The sequence below is a fragment of the Oreochromis niloticus genome, linkage group LG12, assembly GCF_001858045.2.
Source record: "Oreochromis niloticus isolate F11D_XX linkage group LG12, O_niloticus_UMD_NMBU, whole genome shotgun sequence".
In the NCBI taxonomy this organism is placed as follows: domain Eukaryota; kingdom Metazoa; phylum Chordata; class Actinopteri; order Cichliformes; family Cichlidae; genus Oreochromis; species Oreochromis niloticus.
The window spans coordinates 15,852,198-15,860,348 of record NC_031977.2 but is presented as its reverse complement, the minus strand read 5'-3'; the positions used below and the strand labels follow the sequence as shown (position 1 = coordinate 15,860,348).

The window sequence follows — 8,151 nt, the reverse complement described above, 5'->3', positions numbered from 1 at the left end:
CTTCATTTATCAGTTCACTTTTAACTTTTGTGTCATGGGATTAGTGTCCTGGATCTGGTAGTGAACCCAACACTGTCCCAGCTTTGTTGGCATGGGTGGGAAAAACGCTAAGCCACAATGACCAGGCTTGTCAAACATGTCCTCCAAACATGTCATTCTGAATCCCCTTCAAGAGCTGTGCTGGGCCGTGCTACCCAGGGCCCTGTTAACACTCCAAACATTCAGAGTCACAGACCCGTGTCCCCAGCCGTGCTCTTTAAACAGTTGTTAAAACTTACAGTTTTGCAATGTCAACAGCCTGAGAACGACCCTTCTGGGGCTGCTACTGCACTATATGCACAGTGGAACCCCAATGCAGAAAGGGAAAAGGGGAAAAAGAGAGGGATAGGGTGAAGGACAGCGTGTGTGAGAGGAAAGCAATGGATGGATGAAAAACTTCATGCAGTGGCTGTGGTGGCCCCTGCTCTCCTCCTCCTGTCTACTTCATGAAGGATCTGATTGAGAGACAGACCAACCCAACTCAGACCCATTCAACCAAAATGCTCCTACGCCCCTGACCTGCTGTCTAAACCCCCTAAATTAGACTGCTGAGACCCTAGGAGCAAGGCTTAAATTACCAGAACCTGTGAAACCTTGGCAAGCCTCATCACCCTGAATGGAAATGCTGTGCAAATAAAAGCAGACTGGCCTGTCTTCGCTCTCTCTCTGCCCACAGATGGATGGTGAAAGGCAACATGAGCCTCCATGGCAGAGACTGGAGGAATAGTTAGCGGGTTTCCCTTCTGGACCCTATAGATCCCAGAGTATACCCCATGGAAAGTCTAGCCTGTCTGAGGAGTCTCTGTAGTTTGCCAATGCAAGCTCATTCTGAAAGAACAAAAGGAACCAAAAGACTCACGAGGTGACAAAACAGTGTGAATGATGATATACGTCGAATCAAGATGAAAATTTGTCAACCTACCACTTAAGGGAGGCATTTTGATGACAATTTAAGGGACATTTTAAAGGCTGCTCTGGGTAAGCCCCACCACCCCGCTGATATCCTACTCATGTCATCCAGAGGAAAGGGATAGCACAGAAGATTTCCCCTTTTTAAGAGAATGTTGGTGGCAACAAGACATGTGGTAGGCCACCCAACCAAATCATTTTACACTTACGCTGTGATGCTATTCCTGCATCATGGAAGCTAAAAACACATAAATGCAGACTTCCAGAGACACACAAGCATTTCTCCACACCTCTACACATGCTCAGCTGGCTATTGTCTGTCATACATAACAAGGTTAGAAGAGCCTGCAGACAAACAGATACAGAGCAGGTGAGCTCACTAGACAGCCTATGTGCCTGTGAATGTTTTTAGGCACTGGCCATGTATATGGAAACTGAGGCAAAGGGTGATGGCAGGGGGTAGATTAGCACATACCCCACAGTGTGATCAAAAAGGAAAATAAAAATGTATTGTGGACGTAATAGAGCAGAATCAAAATTGGCCCCACTGGGCAACAAGAAATGGCCACCACTTAGATGCATGAAACCCAGGACTTTATGCAACTCTTTTCATTCTTATTAATGTTTTTTTCTCTTCATGCTGGATGTGATGAAGGAGAAATGTAATTCATCTGTGAATGTGTGAAGACAAGCTTCCTCCCCTTCCCCAACGTAAGGTGTCGGAAATAAGAGAAATGATTATGGAAGGAGAAGGGAAAGGAAACTTAATGGGAGGAAATCGTTTAGACTTTTCAGTCATTTTAATGTCCTCATGTCTGTTTCAAATCATCCTTGAAGGTACGGACACACTAGTCTATCATAAGACAGGGCTTTATTGCAAACCTGTTCAACGCACAAGTTTTGTTGTTGTGCATAACAAAATATGTTCTTAGAAATTGCAGATTCACACGAGATGCTGGAGACTGAGTGCAGTTTGGAATGTGGAGTTATGGTTTGATGTCCTCCAAGCCACTTGAAAAGAAACTGGTGTTATACTGTCCTCATGTTAAAAATAAATAAATAAATGAATAAATTCTGGCTTACTAAACAATGTACTGTAAATGCATATAATGTGGAATCCTTACAATAGTCTCCAGAAAAACCCCTCCAACCTTTCTTTTGCACATTAAGACACCCTGGAGTCAAAACTTCAGCTGCTGCCTCTGCTTGTTCACCCTGCCTGAGGCCCTGTGTCTTCTAAAGACCTGTTTGTTCACAAGTGGAGCACAGCAGGTGTTTGAGGAAAGTGCAATGTGGAATTGTGCATCCCACTGCTGCTGCAAGACTCATTTATTGAAATGTTCTCAATTTCTCAACAAAATACACTACGCTTTCAGGCTAGTGTGTACTACTTCCCCATCACGAATCTGTAAAAGATGCCAGTGGTGGAAAGGCACATGTTAAGGGGAATGCAATTCCCCATAGAAAATATTACTATAGTCTGTTCTAAAGCAAATTATTCGGCTGCAGACCTTCATTTTACCTGTCAATAATGTGCTCATAATTGGGAGGGATTGTGCATTTACAGTAGGTCTGCTCCTTAGTCCCTGCTCCTGGTTCAGGACAACCTTTGCCAATAATAAAGTGGAACCCAATCAAATCAAATAGACCAGTGGATCTTTACCGAGTAATTGGGGATCTGTGTAATCGTTAACCTTGGCTCAGTGTAGGAAGTTAATGAATCAAATCAATACCTCTCTCTACTGATCCATAATTATTTGAAAAGAGATGAAAAATTAAACAGGCCGAGCCTATGAGGTTATCATGCCATGCAATTAGTCCGCCGTAGGGAGATTATGTTACCTAGATACCATTGGGGAAGTATAATTTCTCTTACAGATGGAGTTTTTTTTTTTTTTAATGAAGAGTGCAATTACCTAAATAGGTCAGCCAAAGACACACTGCTGCTGTTGCTGCTGCTGCAATAGCAGCAGCATGCTGCCTCTTAACATACCTGAGAGAAAGCTCATGGAGAAAAAAAAAGAGAGAGAGAGAGAGAGCACTGTCTGCAACTGTTGCTGCTTCCTTCACTATCGTCCTCTTCATCTTCTTTTTTATTGTTTCTCACTCTCCTACTGAAGCTCCCTGGATGGCACATTTTCTGGTTTTCTGTAATTAAATAGTGCATACATTTAAATCTTTGCTAAGCAGAGAATTAAACTTTCCTCCAAATGTTTTCTCCAAATCAATTCGGTGATTTGTCATGAAAACGACATGTGCAGTAAGCCAAAAAAGTGCCGTCTGCTTGAAATCAGCAAGAGAGACATTTTTTTTCAACACGTCTTTGTGCTATCCCGCCATCCACTGTAATACATTATGTTGTTGATATTGTCATCATTTATGTATTTGATTTTTCTTGCCATAATTGTAGCAGATTATAGAGCTTATACAGCAGTTCTGCAACCACACACCAGTAATGCTTGATTTTTTTTTTAATGAGTGCAATGGATAGAGTTTATTTTTGTATACAATATACATTTTTCCACTGAAGTTTGAAAATTACCTGGCGAACCAGACAAATAATACTTATGGGAAGGAGTAGAATATTAACCCCTGTACTTTCTTGGAAGCCACTCCACTGTATGATATCTCGAGATTCACTTAGAAGCTCGTTAAGAATAAATGAAAGCATTACACCGCCAGCACTATTGTTATGCTGTGAAACTGCCATAACCACTTCCATTTTGTGTTTATATTTTGCTATGCAGTTGCAATTAGGGAAAACATATAGCATACACTGAGCTCAGCAGGGCACTAATACTGACAAGCAGGTAACCGAGAGTGGGTACTCCTGTAGTCCTAGCCTTGTAGTCTGCGCTGAAACACAGACTGCAAGGTGATATAGCTGTAATGAAAATTGCGTGGCGCATGAAGAAAGTGAATTAAAGAACAGCCGTGAAAGGGGGCCACCTATAAATACGTTTTTTGTTACATCTGATCCAAAACCAACCCTGCAAAAGTAGGTGTTAATCTCTGCATGCACGATATGATTGAAAGGAAAAAATTGGCACGCGCATCCTCTCCTCAACACGGAGCGAGTGACCTTGTGAACCGCCAAATGGTGCCTGTTTCAGGTTCTTAATGTGGCAGGTGCCTTGATCACGATTCAACCAATTTGTCAACAAGCGCTGCTTTCCTGAAACTTGGCAGAGACTGCATCGCGGATTCCAAGTTGAAACTTGGACGATCACATTCCGAAGCTGGAGGAGTTTTATTTGTCTGTGATATACACCTCTTTGTTGTTGTGCTTGAACTGCACTTAAGAAAAATAGCACACTTTACCATCGCACGGGGGAAAACATCAGATAATACTTCAGGTATCCCGACAGAGAGTAATTTGATCCAGAGTGATAAGATCTGCAAATGACAGGGACGCCGTATTCATCCTGTCTTTTTTGATGGACAAGCTCTGCCCAACCCTCCTACACACTGACACATAGGAAATATGTTTCAGGGAATGACACTAGCATACCCTCTTACACTTAATCATTGTCAATCACTCGGCGCACTTGGCTCATTGGGTAATAGGAACAGATCCAACATCACATCCCCTCCAATCTGTTTGGCTCTCGCACGGGAGGTGCATGCTGTTTTCATGCCTGTGTGGGATGGCTTCAAGCTGTTTTCTTATCAAAAGGCCCATTCAGACATTCTCTTTGAGAGGCATCGCAAACCTCAGATCTCACAGCCTCCGTTCAACCACATGTCTTCATTTAAGAGGCCAGAATCAGATTTGCTGCCACGAAGAGCTGTCACTGTTAAAGAATGGGATGTGATTTATCATTCTAAACCACACACAGAAAAGATAACCAGAGCGCTAGCATTTGTACGCATATGCGCACGCAAGCACACACACGCATCCGCGCACCGACTCCCCACCCCTTCACCCTTACACCTCACATAAATACCTAAAAAAACAGATCAACACATGCTCTCAAGCTCACTCATCCCCTGGCTCAATCACTCCTATATGTTTTCACACAAAACCACAATTTCACACAGAGGCTTTTTTGCCCCACACTCTTTTGCAGTGAAGAGTTGGATCACATGCTTTTTACAAACTGCAACTACATCACCTTCCACCCAGGGATCCTGTCTAAACGTTCTCTTTTAAACCTCCACTAACAGTCTCATCATTGATTTTATGTCTGTGTTTTTTTTTTTCCTTCTTCTTCCTCGGGTTGTAAGCAAGCAAACACAGCTGAACCCTAACACCCTGTGTCCCACTGTGTCTCCCTCAGGGTGTTCTCATCACAAAACAGCTCCACAACAACTCCAGAGTGAAACACCCTCAGCAACACAGGCCACAGAAAGGCAAAGGTGACAGGAGCAGGTTTTTTCACCATTTCAAACGTACAGAGCCATCAAATAAACTTCTTGCTCTCTCAACATTGGGAGGTTGAGCATAGTTACTTCTCCAAAGAAGTAGTTTCTCTTAACTCTATCCATTTCTCACTTTTTACCCTCCCATTTCTCTTTCTCTCACAATTTCTCTCTCGCGCTCTCCAGTTGCTGCTTATTATTTCTTTGTGGAAGAGTATGTGATTGCCAAGATTGCTTGGTGGCTGTCTCGTCTGAAGTTGCCTGTTTCAACGCGAAGGCAGAAAAGACTCAGATTCTCCACTTTAGATCTCGCAGCCTCTTTCTTCTCCTTGCCCTTTTGTGCTCTCTCTCTCTCTCCCTGGTGCTTTTTTGTCAACCGTCTCGGCGTATAGTGGTTTCAGTGGGGTAAATAATCATCATAAGGTGTGTTTGGTGGGGAGTGAGGGGTGTAGCGAGGAGACTAAACTTGCCAAAGACTGCAAGTGTAAGGCTCGTCTCCACTCCCGTCCCTGTTAGCTCAGCCATTTTTGAGCGGTCAGGCTGTCTTGCCACAATCACACGCTGGCGCCACAATTGCCTAGCCCCAACTGCAACCCTTTCACTGTGTAATGAATACATCCAGAAATAAACTAACCACTCGTGCCCCGCTGCTTGCCCCCTGTGCGCATATGTACAGAAGAAAGACTGGAGTAATATTTGCGTTGTGCCGTGGATAGTGGTAAGCTCACCTGGCCCCGGGACGTCGCGTGGCGATGGCGTGGTTGTGGTTCCAACACAGAACCGGTCAGTGAGAGAGAAATGACCACCGGCTGGTGTCACCTTCTGGTGTGATCGCGCAGACCCCTGGTCGAGGAAATGTTTGGGAGGAATGAAGATGACCAGAGAAGAAGAGCGGTGTTTATGACCCCCTCAGAGATGTTGATGTCGAATTGTACTCATTTTAAATGGCACGTGCACACCAACGGGTGCATGCAAAAGATACGTACGTGAAGACATGTTGGACATTTTGCTGTTCAAGCAGCAGAGTGTAAAAAAAATGATTTTTGTGTTATTCAATTCTGGCTGCATGTCTGTTTAAATGCCACAAGAGATAAATATACCTGCACCAAACTCACCGGCTTGAGTCTTGATTGTGCATGAGGAGGTCGGATCAGAGCAGTAATTTTCCACCTCTACACTCAGCCTGCTTGAGTGTACCTTAAAGGGTGTTTCTATGAAGCGCTGCATGGTTTTATATGTGTTTGTGTGTGTCCACCGTATGTTTTCTATGCTTGCATGTATTTTGTCTACATTTGGGTTGTTTTTTTGTGTGTGTTTTTTTTCCCGTTTGTTCTTTTGCGTTGCTGTTTCTTTATGTCTTCTGCTGTGCTTGTTCGGCAGTAGCTGCGCTCCTTCATTTAAGCTGTCGTTTGATTTGTTTATTTTCATCTCATCTCTCTAAGCAAATAAAAAAAGAACACCTATGAAATCAGATACCACAACATTTATTTTGCATTTCCATCTGTAATAAATGAAACCAATTAAGCCGTACTTTTAAATTAGGGAGGAGGCAATCCTAATTTTCTCCTTAAGTGCAGTTTCCACGGCAATCAGAGGCCTCTGCAGGGGGTCGGGAATGGAGGCGTTGGGTGGGAGCGTGCACAGCAGGGACAAACTGACTGAGTGCAAGAGCCTACTGCACTCGCAGCTGAATCTTCTGCTGGCATGCGCTTTCTCTTTCACATACACACGCATATGTCGGTGCGCACACACATGCACACTCAGAAACTCCGAAGCAGTCAACATCACACAAACACTTGCACATTTTCTCTCTGTTTATTCAGCCTTATCTACAGGCTTTATGTGAAACTGAAGGTTATAAAAGTGTTCGTATTTATCTTATTGTTGTCACTTAAAGAGATGATGGTTGAGTGATTCACACAGTGATTCTCATAGTCTTTCTAATATGTATGTCTGACGCTGAGACATCCTCTTATGTGTCGGCCTGTTCTTCTTATTTTCCTATGAATTAATTTGTCCCCGGGCAAATGTGGATATGACAGCTTCCTCAATCTGTTAGCAGAAGTGTTTACGGTTCCAGTCAGAATATTAGGAAACTTGGCCCTGTGTCATTGTTTCTTGTCACGTCTGGCTGGATTCTCTCTTTTCCTCTTACGAGTACGAACTGTGATTTTTAAACAGACAAATTTTATTTAACCGCACATGAAAATAAGTTGCTCTTTGTTTTTCAGTGTATCACATTTCAGGAGAAAATCCGCTTCGCCTGAGACGATAGAAGACCGGAGCTGTAATCGAGAGGGAAAAAAAACACCTTTAAATGTCCGTATATTGAAATAAGTGCTAAGCGACATCAGACAGTTTCATTTTGCACAACGACTTCAAAATTAATAAACAAACTCACTGAATAAATAGAAGCTGTGCTGAAATGTTGACCATGTAAACAGACATACAAGCAGGCTGGCCAGTTGTGAGTATTTATAGCGTCAGTTTGGCAGCTGTTACAGGAAGCTCAGCTTTTCAAAGTATTCTGTAGTTTGAAACAACACGGATACGTGTTTATGCATTTTTCTATTTAGTGTTATGTGAAAACTGAAGCTGAAATTTTGGGTCTTTTTTTAAGTTTATGTTTATTGTTTCAACATAATTCATCAGCTGGATTTTTTCGTGTAGACTAAAGTAAACATACAGCGTTTTGTTGAAATGAAAGGGCAATTAAGGACAAATTAGCATTTTTTTCTCCCTTTTTTACATTTTCTGATCATGCAGAAGGTTAAAATGAAAATGCAACTTTTCCCTTCACATAGTTGCCAGAGATGAAACAGTAAATCGATTATTAAGATT

The 8,151-nt window shown here is 42.7% G+C and overlaps 1 long non-coding RNA gene across 1 annotated transcript; it reads right to left on the bottom strand.

The window, feature by feature from the left end:
* Positions 1-2,839: 2,839 nt before the first annotated feature.
* On the bottom strand, positions 2,840-6,611 carry LOC112841891 (uncharacterized). The gene is made up of 3 exons (XR_003213324.1): positions 6,426-6,611; positions 6,039-6,153; positions 2,840-3,096 (listed from the first exon to the last, which is right to left on the bottom strand). It is a non-coding gene; the product is annotated as an uncharacterized LOC112841891 (long non-coding RNA).
* Positions 6,612-8,151: the final 1,540 nt, after the last annotated feature.